Consider the following 15,443-nt stretch of genomic DNA (forward strand, 5'->3'; position numbering starts at 1 on the left):
TTTTTTAAAAAAAAAAAAAAAAAAAAAAAGAAAAAAAATCATCAAAATAAAGCAATTAAATATAAACAAGTCTCAAGATAGCCATGGTTAAAGACATAATTGACAAGGAATTTGGTTATTTCTGTGGTCTACAACAATTTTTTAAATAACAGCCATAACTATGACTGGTAACATATATCAGAATTTTAGGAATTTCATACAATTTTGGAAACTTATTAATAACCTATTTATACAAAAATAAATCTACATATTTTGATATTTTGAAAAAAACTTTAAAGTTTTAATTCAGTTACCCTAGGTAATCAAAAAGACCTAATAAAGACACAGAATCTGTTCCTCACCCCCTTCTCTCTCTCTCTTTTTTTCAGTTTACTCAAAGTTTACTATCTCTTATCAATATTACATGAACATCTTCTTTTGTGTGTGTGAAAGTCTTGTCTAAAGTAGAGAACCAGGGCCAGCCTGTGGCTCACGCAGGAGAGTGTGGTGCTGATAATACCAAGGCCACGGGTTCGGATCCCTTATAGGGATGGCTGGTTAGCTCACTGGGTGAGCGTGGTGCTGACAACACCAAGTCAAGGGTTAAGATCCCCTTACCGGTCATCTTTAAAAAATAAATAAATAAATAAATAAATAAAGTAGAGAACCAAATTTCACTTTCTTTCCATTATACTATTAACACTAAAGCCAGTTTTAATAAAACCTTACAAGCATATCCATCAGCTTTGAGCACACAAGATAATATTCCCATAAACCTATTTGCAATAGCTGAAAGGTGGAAGCATCCCGGGTATCCATCAATAAATGAATGGATAAACAAAATGTGGTATATATATGTATAGCAGAATATTCTTCAGCCTTAAAAATGAAGGAAACTCTGACACATGCTACAACATGAATGAACCTTGGGGACATTATGCTGAGTGAAATAAGCCAGTCACAAAAGGAAAAATACTGTATGACTTCACCTATCTAAGGTACCTAAAGTAGTCAAAGAGAGACAGAGAGTGGAATGGTTGTTGCCAGGGGCTGGGAGAAAGGGGAATGGAAAGTTATTGTTTAATGGGAAAGGAGATTTCAGTTTTACAGGATCAAAAGAGTTCTGTGGATGGATGGTGGGGACAGCTGCACAACAATACGAATGTACTTTATGCCCCTGAACTTAACGCTTAAGATGGCAAATTTTATGTTATGTGTATTTTATCACAGTTAAAAAAATATTTTAAAAGCTCAAGGAATAAGTAAAAATTTTGAAATTATATTTAACAAAACAAGCCTGAATTTTTAACACCAAAAAAAAATTTTTTTCCATAAAGCTTTTATAACCTCCTACAATTTTTTCCATTCTTTTTCTTTCCCCAACTTTCTATATCTATTCAGTTTTATTTATGCCATTCTTTCTTTACTTCTTCATTTTGAAACAACCCTTAAATACCCTTTAAAGTAGACAAAATTGCTTTTCTTTCAACAAAAACCACATGCCGTCTTTATAGCATGCTACTTTCCTTACGCATTCTGTATACAAAATTGTTTCTCTTGTATCTAGTAATTTTAATTACATACATTAACTACAATTTTGGCCCTTAGTAACCTTAATTCTTAGTGAAAAACTTAGGAAGTAAGCAACTTGCAACTGTTTTATATCACTTTTTGTAGATGAAAACCATTTCAAAATTTCTAGAAAGATATATTTTTTAAATTTTTTATTAATAAATCCAAATATATTTAGATTTTTATGCCATATATAATATGAAAGGATATCAAAAGTATATAAATTCAAATTTATGCATAATAATTATTTCAGTATTCTAACTTACTTAGAGATGACTCAGACATTTTATGATTACCTATTACTTAATTTAACATAGCATGATTTTTAAGATTTTTAAATTACCAAAAAGATCTTTGAAACTATGATAAGTTCATTTATACACATTTATCACATTCACATTTACCTAATTTACTCATTCTTAACAATTATATTTGAATTGCTCATGGAAAATAAAGCTAGCCATTTAAACTATTATTTTTTTATTTTGAAAAAGCAAAACAAAGCTAAACTACCATCAACCAGTCTTTTCTTAACCAGGGCTTTGAGATACTGGACACAGGTACCCTCCCTAATGTCGCGTCTAGCCCATCTGGATTCACATACCACATATAGAGTCCAGGACAGAGAACAGAGCTGCAAGGACAATGCCTGGGCGGTCTGACCTCTCCCAGCATGGCCAGGAGGAAGAGCTGGAACAAGGAGGACAAAGCCATATGGGGCCTGGTTTTGCCCTGCAGCTGGTGGCCCAGCCTTTGTGGACACACATGTCCCTAGGCCTCACCATGGCCACCTGTTTTGACTCTAGAATCCAAAGGCTTTTAAAACCAGACATAAGTTCACAGCAAGATTTGTGCACCACTTGGGGAAGCCCAGCAGTCGGCTCCCATTCTTCAGCTCACTGATAAATTAGACAAATATCAAAAATATTACAAAAAACAAGTTTTATGACCTTAAAACATCTAGTAAACAGAGCATAAATCTGTATGACCAATAAACCTAGGAAAAAATGTTTAAATTCTGAAAACATTTGTATTTTATTTTACCATCAATTTTAAAACTAGCTTTATTTACCAAAGATTACTAAAGTCACATGAACTTAAAAGCATTTGGGTTTATTTACTAGATTTATGAGTGCACATTTATTTATAAGCCAATTTGGTACTATGTAAACCATATACAAATGCATGTATAGACGTATACATACATGTGGACACAACATACCATATACACATAGATATATGTGTATATAAAAACAGACAGAAACAAAGGTTTCTCAGCTTTTATCAAGATTTTTTATTTGTCAGTTTTCAAAGAGTTTCTTTTCCTCCCTCAGACTATCAATCTTTAATTATCTGTTCCATTGCCCTAAGCAATTGTTAGCTAGGAAACCCTAAATTTGTACTTCCAAAGGGACTATTTTTTTGTGGAACAAAGTAGAAGATTTTTATATCAAGGTACAAAGAAGGAATGGAAGTTTTTCCAGTAAAGAGCTTGATCATATTGCCTATTATCAGAGATCAATTTCACAGAGGCTATGGGATAAATTTTTGGTCTGAATGTTTCCAAAGCTTATCTGAGTGTTGTACAAGTATCCATTTCTGCTGAAACTGGATTTGTTGCATTTTGTTCATTTTTTTAAAAATATTTTTATTTTTAATTTTTATTTATTTAGTTATTTATTATGAATATTCATGAGATACAAAGCTGATTGTCCCCCCTCCAGCCCATGATGTGGGGGCCAGATTCATACTGGGGGCATAGCCATTACCAGAAATTACTTTTGCACCCTTTGTCCCCCACCCAATTCCCATATATGAGTGAGCACATGTGGTATTCATCCCTCTGTGCTTTGCTTGCTTCACTCAACATAAGTTTCTCCAGGTTCATCCATGTTGTTGCAAATGGGGGAATTTCATTCTTTTTTATGGCAGAGTAGTAGTCCATGGTGTATATATTCCACAGTTTCCTTATCCAGTCATCCATCGATAGACATTTAGGTTGTTTCATATCTTGGCTATTGTAAACAGAGATGCAGTAAACATGGGAGTGCAGGTATCTCTTCGACATGATGATTTCATTCCTCTGGGTATATGCCCAGAAGAAGGATCGCTGGATCATATGGAAGATCTATCTGTAGTTGTTTGAGAAACCTCCAAATTGTTTTCCAAAGTGGTCGTACTAATTTACATTCCCACCAACAGTGCAGTAGTGTTCCCTTCTCTCCACACCCTCACCAGCATTTGTTATTCACTGTCTTTTTGATTATAGCCAGTCTAACTGGAGGGAGGTGGTACCTTGATGTGGTTTTAATTTGCATTTCCCTGATGGCTAGTGATGTTGAGCATTTTTTCATGTATTCGTTGGCCATCTGTATGTCTTCCTTTGAAAAATGTCTATTCAGCTCCTTTTCCCATTTTTTAATTGGGTTATTTATTATTTTACTGTATAATTGCTTGAGTTCTATGTATATTCTGGATATTAGTCCCTTGTCGGATGCATAGTTGACAAAAATTTTCTCCCACTCTGTAGGTTGTCTTTTCACTCTGTTGATTGTTTCCTTTGCTGTGCAGAAACTTGTTAGTTTGATATAGTCCCATTTGTTTATTTTTTCTTTTGCTGCTTGTGCTTTTGGGCTCATGTTCATAAAGCTTGTGCCTAGACTTAACTTCTGAAGTGTTCCACCTATATTTACCTTTAGTAATTTTACAGTTTTGGGTCTTATACGTAGGTCTTTAATCCATTTTGAGTTGATTTTAGTGTATGGTGAGAGATGCATATTTAGATTCATTCGTCTGCATATGGATTCCCAGTTTTCTCAGTGCCGCTTGTTGAAGAGGCAATCTTTTCCCCAATGTAGATTTTTGTTGCCTTTGTCTAATATCAGATGGCTATAAGACTGAGGAGTGATTTCTGGGTTCTTTATTCTACTCCACTGGTCTGAATGTCTATTTTTATACTAGTACCAGGCTCTTTTGGTTACAACAGCTTTGTAGTATAATTTGAAGCCAGGCAGAGTTATGCCTCCGGCTTTGATATTTTTGCTCTGATATTTTGCTTTGGCTATTCGGGGTGTTTTGTTTTTCCATATGAAAGGTAAGATTGTTTTTTTCCATTTCTGTGAAGAATGTCATTGGTATTTTGATGGGGATTGCATTGAATCTGTAGGTCACTTTGGGTAGTATAGACATTTTCACAATGTTAATTCTTTCAGTCCAAGAGCACACAATATCTTTCCATCTTTTTGTGTCTTCTTTAATTTCTTTCAGAAGTGGTTTGTAATTTTCATTGTAGGGGTCTTTCACCTCCTTGTTTAAATTGAGCCCTAGGTATCACTTTTTTTTGGTGACAATTGCAAGTGGGCTTACCTTCTTTATTTCTCTTTCTGTTAATTCATTATTTGAGTATATAAATGGTACTGATTTGGGGGCATTAATTTTGTATCTTGCAATGTTACTGAAGTTATTAACCAGCTCTAAGAGTTTTTTGATAGAGTCTAGGTTTTTCTATATATAGTATCATGTCATCTGCAAATAGGGAAAGTTTGACTTCATCTTTTCCAATCTGGATTCCATTTATTTCTTTCTCTTGCCTGATCGCTCTAGCTAGTACCTCCAGTACTATGTTGAATAGAAGTGGTGAGAGTGGACATCCTTGTCTTGTTCCTGTTCTTAAGGGCCTTCAAATTTTCCCCATTCAGAGTACTACTGGCAGTGGGCTTGTCATAAATGGCTTTTACAGTGTTGAGATACTTTGCATCTGTACCTAATTTGTTGAGAGTCTTTATCATGAAAGAATGTTGAATTTTGTCAAATGCTTTTTCAGTATCTATTGAGATAATCATATGGTATTTGTCCTTGAGCTTGTTGATGTGATGTATCACACTTATTGACTTTCATATGTTGAACTATCCTTGCATCCCTGGGATGAATCCCAGTTGATCATGGTGTATAATTTTTTAAATATATTGCTGTATTCTAATTGCTCTCATTTTGTTGAGGATTTTAGCATCTAGGTTCATCAAGGATACCGGGTTGTAACTTTCTTTTTTTGTTGTGTCTCTATCTGGTTTTGGTATCAGAATTATGTTGGACTCATAAAATGAGTTTGGGAGAATAGTGTCTCTTTCAGTTGTTTGTAACAGTTTCAGGAGAATTGGTGTTAACTCCTCTTTAAAAGTTTGATAGAATTCAGCTGTAAAGCCATCTGGACCCACTTTTTTTTGTTGGAAGATTGCTAATTACTGCTTCAATCTTCTTGCTTGTTATTGGTCTGTTCAGGTTTTCTTTCTCTTCTTGGTTCATTCTCAGTAATTCATATGTGTCTAAAAACTTATCCGTATCTTCCAGATTTTCAAATTTGTTGTCATACAGTTGTTTATAATAGTCTGTAATGATTCTTTATATTTCTGTGGTGTCAATTATAATGGCTCCCTTTTCATTTCTTATTTTTGTTATTTGGGTCTTCTCTCGCCTTTTTTTTCTTGTTAATCTAGCTAATGGTTTGTCTATTTTGTTTATCTTCTCAAAACACCAACTTTTAGTTTTGTTGATTTTTTCTATTGTTTTTTGGGGTGTCTATTTCATTTATTTCTGCTCTGATCTTAATTATTTCTTTCCATCTACTGCCTTTAGATTTTGACTGTTTTTGTTTTTCAAGTTCTTTGAGGCATAGTGTTAGGTCATTTATTTGGAGTCTTTCCATTTTTTTGATATAAGCATTTACTGCAATAAATTTGCCTCTTAGTACTGCTTTTGCAGTATTCCACAAGTTTTGGTGTGATATATCTTTATTTTCATTAGTTTTTAGAAAGTTTTTGATTTCCTGTTTAATTTGTTCTTGAAGCCATAGGTCATTCTGGAACCTATTATATATTTTTCATGTATTTGTATAGCTTCCAGCAATTTGCTTATTGTTTATCTCCAATTTTAGTCCATTGTGGTCTGAAAAGATTGCTAGATTGATTTTCATTTTTTTAAAATTTGGTGAGACTTGATTTGTGACCTAATATGTGGTCTGTCTGGGAGAATGTACCATGAGCTGATGAGAAAAAAGTGTATTCTTTAGCTGTTGGATGAAATGTTCTGTATATATCTGCCAGGTCCAGTTGGTCTAGGGTGTAGATTAAATCCTGTGTCTCTTTGTTGACTTGTTGCCTGAAAGTCCTGTCCTGTACTGAGAGAAGGGTGTTCAGATCACCCACTATTAATGTATTAGGTACTATCTCCTTCTTTAGGTCTAACAGTTTTTGCTTGATATATCTGGGTGCTCCAGTATTGGGTGCATACATGTTTATGATTGTTATATCTTCTAGCTGGATAGTTCCCTTTATCATTATATAATGGCCTTGTTTGTCTGTTTTAATGTTTTTTGGTTTGAAGTCTACTTTGTCCAATATAAGAATAGCTATTCCTGCTCATTGGTTTCCATTTGCATGGTATATCTTTTTCCATCCCTTCACTTTTAGTCTATGAGTGTCTTTACAGGGGAGGTGGGTCTCTTGAAGACAGCATATACTTGGGTCTGGCTTTTTAATCCAGTCAATTAGTCTGTGTCTTTTGAATGGGGAGTTTAGTCCATTCACATTTAGAGTAGTTATTGAGAATTGTTGTTTAATTTCTTTCATTTAATTGCTACTTGTTTAGGTGGTTTAAATATCTTTTGATCATTATTTCCCCTTTTATTTCTCTTCTTCAATGTGTGTTGGGAATTTAAAGTGGAATGATTTAGCTTCTTTCTCTTTCTTGCTGGCATGTTTGTTTTACCTGTGGGTTTTGCTCTTTCTTGTGTATTCGTGATGATGGTCAGCATTATTCAGATTCCAGATGAATGACTCCCTTGAGAATTTCTTGCTGGGCTGGGCGTGTGATGGTGAACTCTCACAACTTTTGTTTAGCTGGGAAATGCACAATTTCTCCCTCATTTCTGAAAGTGAGCCTTGCTGGGTAAAGAATGCTTGGCTGGCAGGTTTTTTTCTTTTAGTATTTTGAATATATTGTTCCACTTCCTTCTGGCCTTTAGGGTTTTGGTTGAGAAGTCTGCTGTTAGTTTGATGGGGGTTCCCCTAAAAGTGACCTGATGCTTTTCTCTTGCTGCTTGTAGAATTCTCTCTTTGTCTTTGTGCTTTACAAATTTAACTATAATGTCTTTGGGAGCATCTTTTTGGATTGAATCTGTTTGAGGACCTTTGAGCTTCCTGGATCTGAAGGTATGTATCTTGCCCTACACCTGGGAAGTTTTCTGTTACTATTTCCTTGAGTAGGTTTTTGATACCTTTTCCTTTCTCCTGCCCTTCAGGAATACCCACAATTTTGATGTTAGAGCGCTTGAGGTTGTCTGCTGTCTCTCTTAGGTTTTCCTCATTATTTAAAATTTTTTTTTCCTTTTTTTTTGTCTGCCTGAGTTATTTCAAAAAGACCATCTTCAAGCTCTGAAATTCTTTCTTCTGCTTGCTCTACCCTGCTGCTCAAGCTCTCAGTCATGTTTTTTATTTCACTGAGTGAGTCTTTCATTTCTAGAAGTTCTGCTATACTTTTTTATGGTATTAATCTCTTTTTAGATTTCCTCCTTCATATTCTAGATGTTTTTTTCTTTTTTCATTGTGTTCCCTAATTGAGTCTTCTTTTATTTCTTCAAGTTTTCTTAAGATCATTGCTCAAAATTCTTTTTCGGACATTTCAAGGATTCCCTGTTCCATGGAGACTGACTTTGGGGGACATTTCAAGGATTCCCTGTTCCATGGAGACTGACTTTGGGGCATTCCTGTATCCTTTCAGTGGTGTCATTTCTTCTTGATTGTTTGTGCTTCTCATGTTTTTTCCCTGATGCTTGGTCATTTGGTAGCAGATTTGCTTCTTCTAGTACACCAGGGTTGGCTGTGGAGTGGCCTTGGTTGCTACTGTGGTGGGTGAATTGTCTTTGCTTGACAGTAGGTGTGGTGGTGGTTATGTTAAACCACCTTGGTTCCCCTTCTAGACTTTGTGGCCATAGAATATGCCCCTAGCATGTGGAGTTCTGCTGGGCCAAACTCAGTGAGTTGGATCCATAGGCTGGTGCTCCTCCCTGGGTCTGAGGCAGGATGAGGGGCTGCATTGAGCCACGTGGTTCCATTGGCTGGTGTTGCCACCAGCCGCCCCTGGTGGGCTCACCTGTGTGGAACTGGTTCAGGATGCAGGAGTGGCGCTGGGAGCACCCCCCAGCCTGGGTTCAAGGTGGTGGGGTGAGGGAGCTGCATGGAGCCACACAATTCTGCTGGCTGACACTGGTGGGCTCACTTGCAAGAGGCCAGTTCAGGGTGCTGGGGCGGGTCTTGGAGCCCCCCCCACCTGGATCCAAGATGGTGGGGTGAGGGAGCCATGTGGAGATGCCTGGTTCCACTGTCTGGTTCTGCTGCCGGCTGCTTACGGTGGGCTCCTCTCAGTGTGCAGCCAGCTTTATGTTTCTGTTGCATTTTATTCTAATTTTGTCTTGAAACTTTTCTGGGATAGTGGATATAAACTCTAGCCCTGGCCTAACAGGTTTACCAAGATAGCCAATTTCTAGGAGAGCCCTAATGGGGGAAAGAATTAGGTTCAGGTGTGTTAATTAGATGAGACATAGAGGAGGGTTCAAAAACGGATGTCAAGGCAACATAAAATCATAATTCACAACAAGATTTTACAAGGAAATATACAGATAAGCCTAGAAGAAAATTCAGAAGTCTGTTCGAAATAACCAGTTGAATTCCAGAAAGTTGTATTTTGGAGACCAATCTAATTAAACATGTGGCTTTTTGAACTTACTTTATGTTTCCTAACTGGATTGTGGAGCTAATAATGAAGCCTATTAAGAAATAGGGCTGAACTCACTCATGACTTTGGGGCTATGACAGGAAAGCAGCAATCTCAAAAAGAGGTCAGTGGTGCCTTGTCTGTGTTCTTCAGTGGGCCTTGAAGCTTCTAGAAGTCCTTGGCAAAACTCATGCCAACAAGAGAAGTAGACTGATGGAGTGCATATAATTAGCAAGGGTTCAACAAAAAGGGGCTCAGTCAACTGAGAAGTTCCCATGGGGAGAAGCAAAAATCCAACAGAGAAATAGAGAAGCATTAAAAATACATACAGTTTGAATTATCAATTTTCAGTTAAGCTGAATTTTGATCATAGAGCTAAAAAAAATCTTTTCAAATCACTTATTACATTTGAGTCAGGCAAACATTTCTGTTTCTTGACTTTTCATTTTTTGAGAATGCTAAACAAACAACAAAAAGTTTCTTAACACGATATAAACTACTAAAATTTTAAATCAAAGGTATATTTGAACAAATGTCTCAAAAACCCAAAAATAAGTAAGAATTTTCCTGCCTTTCCAAGATCTAGGCTTTTTCCAATGACAACTTAAAGAAAGGAGAGTTTGGGAAAGTTTTGCTGGTCACAAATGGGCTGTTATCCACATTTCTCTCTGGCCGTATTCTCTACAGTACCAGATTCGCAGCTGACTGCTTACAAAGGCCTGACTGCCTGTGTGTTCCTACAGATGGAAAATCAAGCCAGTTGAGTTGGTAAGATAAGCAGGAAGTCAAAAGCAGTCTATGGGAAGAAAAAGGAGCAACAGGAAATGTACTCCAAAAAGTCAAGAGTCATACAAATATAGTCAAAGGAATTTGTATTTCCAAAAGAAAATCAAATCAAAGGAATTTGATTTCCTGACCAGAAATCAAACCTGGGTCACAGCTGCAGTAAAAAGTGCCAAATCCTAACCACTAGACTATGGTCTAGAGTACCTTTCTTGCAAATCCCATGGGGAAGCCAAAGCAGGCAGTTTGAGCTTTCAAAGTATTTTAACTTTGTTTTAAATGTAATTTCTGCAGGCTCCAAAAAACCACCATGCAGACCTCCCAGGTGAGTGTATGCAGGACCTGAGCTGTGCCTGGGAACCAATGCAGCCACAGGACTTGCCCACACTTGACAACTGGAGGGGCTTGTAGGCCCTACAGAACAACCATGTAGACTGTGCAGGTGAGCATGCATGGGACCTGAGCTGTACCTAGGGACTGACACTGTCATAGGCCCTGCCCACACACAACCACTGGAGGACATTGGAGGCCCCACTGAACCACTGTGTGGGCTGCATAGCTTAGCATGTGCAGGACCCATGCACTGACCAAACAGGAGCCAAGGCAGCCCACTGCACATTCAACTGCATTGATAAAAGAAGAGTGACCAGCAGAACCTACAAACAGAACAGGAAGTCTCCCCCCTCATAACCCAGTCCAGAGTGATCGAAGAATTAAGCATTCTACCAGATGACCAGACATCAGTATAAAAATACTAGAGCTACAAATAAATAAGAAGATATGACACCACCAAAGGAATATGGTATTTCTAAAGTACCAAGCCCCATAGAGCAAGAAACCCTTAAGATGTCTGAAAAGGAATTCTGATCACTGATTTTTAAGAAGACTCCAAGAAATAAGAGAAAAATCAACTAGAGAATACAATGAAACAAGAAAAAATAGCCAGGATATGAAGGAGGAAATTTACAAAGAGATTAATAACTTAAAAAAGAATGTAACAGAACTCCTAGAAATGAAGGATTCTCTCAATGAAATAAAAAACAGAAGAGAAAGCTTGAGCAGCAGGCTAGAACAAGCTGAAGAAAGAATCTCAGAACTTAAAGACTTTTTATTTTATTTATTTATTTATTTATTTATTTATTTATTTTCCTTTTTTTTTGTCTTTTTTCATGACTGGCAACGGGATCGCAACCCTCGGTGCTGTGCCCGCACCTCGCTCAGCCAGTGAGCGGCCGGTCTGTACGTGGGATCTGAACCCTCGGCGGGAGCGCCTCTGCGCTCCCAAGCGGCGCACTGTAGCAGTGCGCCACCGGGCCAGCCCTTAAAGACTTTTTTAAAAAAAAAAATATTCCAGGCAGACAAGAAAAAGGAAAAACAAATTTTAAAAAATGAAGAAAATTTAAGAGAGCTAGCAGACAACTTCAAGCACACAAACATCCAAATCATGGGTATTCCAGAAGAAGAGGAAAAAGGAAAAGGCATTGAAATCTTATTCAAGAAAGTAATAACAGAAAACTTTCTGGGTATAGGGAGGGAGGCAGACCTTCAGATTCAGGAAGCCCAAAAATCCCCAAATAGATTCAGTCCGAAAATATCCTCTCCAAGACTTGTGATAATCAAACTTGCAAAACTCAAAGACAAAGAAAATTCTAAAAGCAGCAAGAAAAAATTGCCAAGTCACCTATAAGGGAGCTCCCATCAGACAAACAGCAGATTTCTCAACTGAAACCTTACAGGCCAGAAGAAAGTGGAATGATATATTCAAAAGATTAAAAGAAAAACATTGCCAGCCAAGAATCCTATATCCAGCATGGTTATCCTTCAGAAATGTGGGAGAAATAGTGTATGTGCCTGACACACAAAAATTATGGGAGTTCACTACCACACGACCAGCCCTGCAAGAAATACTCAAAGGATTCCTGAATCCAGAATCTGAAAAACAATAATCAATGTCATGCATTCACAAGAAAGAGCAAAGCTCACCATTAAAACCAAAATGCAAAATGAGAAAGGGAAAGAAGCTAAATCATGTCATCTCAAAAATCTGACTACCATTGAAGGTGAAAACAGAAAAGGACAAATGATGTTAAAACATCTAAACAAAAAGCAATATAATGACAGGAGTAAAAATACTTATTGATAACAACCCTAAATGTAAATGGATTCAACTCCCCATTCAAAAGACACAGACTGACTGATTGGATTAAAAAGCTAGACCTAACTATATACTGTCTTCAAGAGACCCACCTCACATATAATGACAAACACAGACTAAAAGTGAAGGGATGACAAAAGAGGTACCATGCAAATGGAAACCAAAAATGAGCAGTGGTAGCTATTATACTGGATAAAATAGACTTTAAACCAAAAAACATGAGAAGAGATAAAGAAGGCCATTATATAATAATAAAGGGATCTACCTAGTTAGAGGACATAACATTTACAAATATGTATGCACCCAAGAGTGGAGCACCTGGATATGTCAAACAAACACTCTTATATCTAAAAAAAGAGATAGACCCAAATACAATAATTGTGGGTGACCTGAACACCCTTCTCTCAGCATTAGACAGATCTTTCAGGCAACAAATCAACAAAGCAACACAGGATTTAAACTACACCTTAGACCAATTGGACCTGGCAGATATCTACAGAACATTTCATCCAACAACTAGAGAATATACATTCTTCTCATCAGCACATGTAACATTCTCCAGGATAGACCACATACTAGGTTACAAATCAAGTCTTAGCAAATTTAAAAATATTGAAATCATCCCAAGTATCTTTTCAGACCACAATGAATTAAAACTGGAAATCAATAGCAAGCAAAATTTTGGATACTACTCAATTGCATGGAAACTAGCAACAGACTCCTGAATGACTTATGGGTCCAAGAAGAAATTAAATAAAAAATAAAAAAAATTCTTGGAACTAATGAAATAAAGATACATCATGCCAAAACCTATGGGATACTGCAAAAGCAGTAGTAAGAGGGAAGTTTATTGCAATAAATGCTTACATCAAAAGAATGTCAAGATTTCAAATAAATGACCTAACACTATGCCTCAAAGAAGTAGAAAAACAATAACAATACAATCCTAAAAGTAGTAAATGGAAAGAAATAGTCAAGATCAGGGCAGAACTAAATGAAACAGAGACCTAAAAAACAATCCAAAAGATCAATGAAACAAAAAGCTGTTTTCTCGAGAATATAAATAAAATAGACAAAGCATTAGCTAGGTTAACAACAACAACAACAACAAAAACAACAACAAAACAGAAGACAGAAGATCCATATAACAAACATCAGAAATGAAAAGGGAGACATTACAACTGATACCACAGATATACAAAGAATCATTACAGATTATTATAAACAACTGTATGCCAACAAATATGAAAACCTGGAGGAAATGGATAAATTTCTGGACACATACAAACTACCAAGACTGAACCAAGAAGAAATAGAGAACCTGAACAAACCAATAACAAGCAATGAGATTGAAGCAATAATGAGAAACCTTCCAACAAAGAAAAGCCCAGGACTGGATGGCTTTACAGCTGAATTTTATCAAATCTTTAATGAAGAATTAATACCACCACTCTTCAAACTTTTCCAAAATTTAACCATTCTCCAAAACTCATTTTATGAGGCCAGCATCGACCTGATGCCAAAACTAGATAATGAAGCAACAACAACAAAAATAAAACTACAGGGCAATATCCTTGATGAACATAGATGCAAAACTCCTCAAGAAAATACTAGCAATCAGATTACAGCAACACAGCAAAAGATTATACACCATGATCAAGTGGGATTTATGCCAGGGATGTAAGTTTTGTTCAACATATGCAAATCAATAGATGTGATACACCACATCAACAAAAACAAAGAGAAAAACCATATGATTATCTCAAAGATGCAGAAAAGGCATTCAACAAAGTTCAATGTCCCTTCATGATTAAGACTCTGAGCAGATTAGGTATAGAAGGAAATTACCTCAATACAATAAAAGCCATTTATGACAAACCAATTGCCAATATCATCCTGAATGGGGAAAAGTTGAAAGCTTTTCTCTTAAGAACAGGAACAAGAAAAGGATGCCCACTGTCACCACTCCTATTTAACATAGTATTGGAATTACTAGCCAGAGCAATCAGGCAAGAGAAAGAAATAAAGGACATCAAGATTGGAAAGGATAAAGTCAAACTGTCCTTGTTTGCTGGTGACATGATCTTATATAGAGAAAAACCTATAGACTCTACCAAAAAACTCTTACAGTTGATTAACAATTTCAGTAATGTTGCAGGATACAAAATCAACACCCCCAAATCAATAGTGTTTTAATGCTCCAATAACAAACTAGTGGAAAATGAAATCAAGAAAGCAAGCCCATTTACAATAGTTGCCAAAAAAATATAAAATGCCTAGATATCAATTTAACCAACGTGGTAAAAGATCTCTACAATGAGAACTACAAAACACTACTGAACAAAATTAAACAGACACAGAAAGGTGGAAAGACCTGCCATGATCTTGGATGGGAAGAATTAACATCATGAAAATGTCCATTCTACCCAAAGCAATCTATAGATTCAATGCAATCCCCATCAAAATACCAATGACATTCTTAACAGAAATAGAAACAGCAATCCAAACATTCATATGGAACAATAAAAGACCCCAAATAGCTAAAGGAATCCTGAGGAAAGAGAAAGTTGGAGGCATAACACTGCCTGACTTCAAATTATATTACAAAGCTACTGTAACCAAAACAGCATGGTACCAGCATAAAAACAGACACTTGGATCAATGGAACAGAATAGAAAACCTGGAATAAACCCATATATTTATAGTCAACTGCTCTTTGACAAAGGTAGCAAAAACAACATTGTGGAAAACAGTCTCTTCAATAAACGGTGCTGGGAAAACTGGACATCCATATGTAGAAAAATGATATTGGATCTGTACCTCTTACCATATACCACAAGCAACTCAAAATGGATTAAAGACTTAAATATAACATGCAAAATCATAAAATTACTAAAGGAAAATATAGGGAAACACTCCAGGTAACAGGACTGGGCAAAGACTTTATGAATAAGACCCCAAAAGCACAAGGAACAAAAGAAAAAATAAATAAATGGGATTATATTAAAGTAAAAAGCTTCTGCACAGCACAGGAAACAATCAACAGAGCGGAAAGACATCCTGTGAATGGGAGAAAATATTTACAAACTACACATTCAACAAGTGATTAATATCCAGAATATACAAAGAACTCAAACAACTCTACAGTAAAAAAAAAAAAAAAAAAAAAAAAAAACCAATTTAAAAA

The sequence above is a fragment of the Galeopterus variegatus genome, unplaced genomic scaffold, assembly GCF_000696425.1.
Source record: "Galeopterus variegatus unplaced genomic scaffold, G_variegatus-3.0.2 Scaffold3680, whole genome shotgun sequence".
In the NCBI taxonomy this organism is placed as follows: Eukaryota; Metazoa; Chordata; class Mammalia; order Dermoptera; family Cynocephalidae; genus Galeopterus; species Galeopterus variegatus.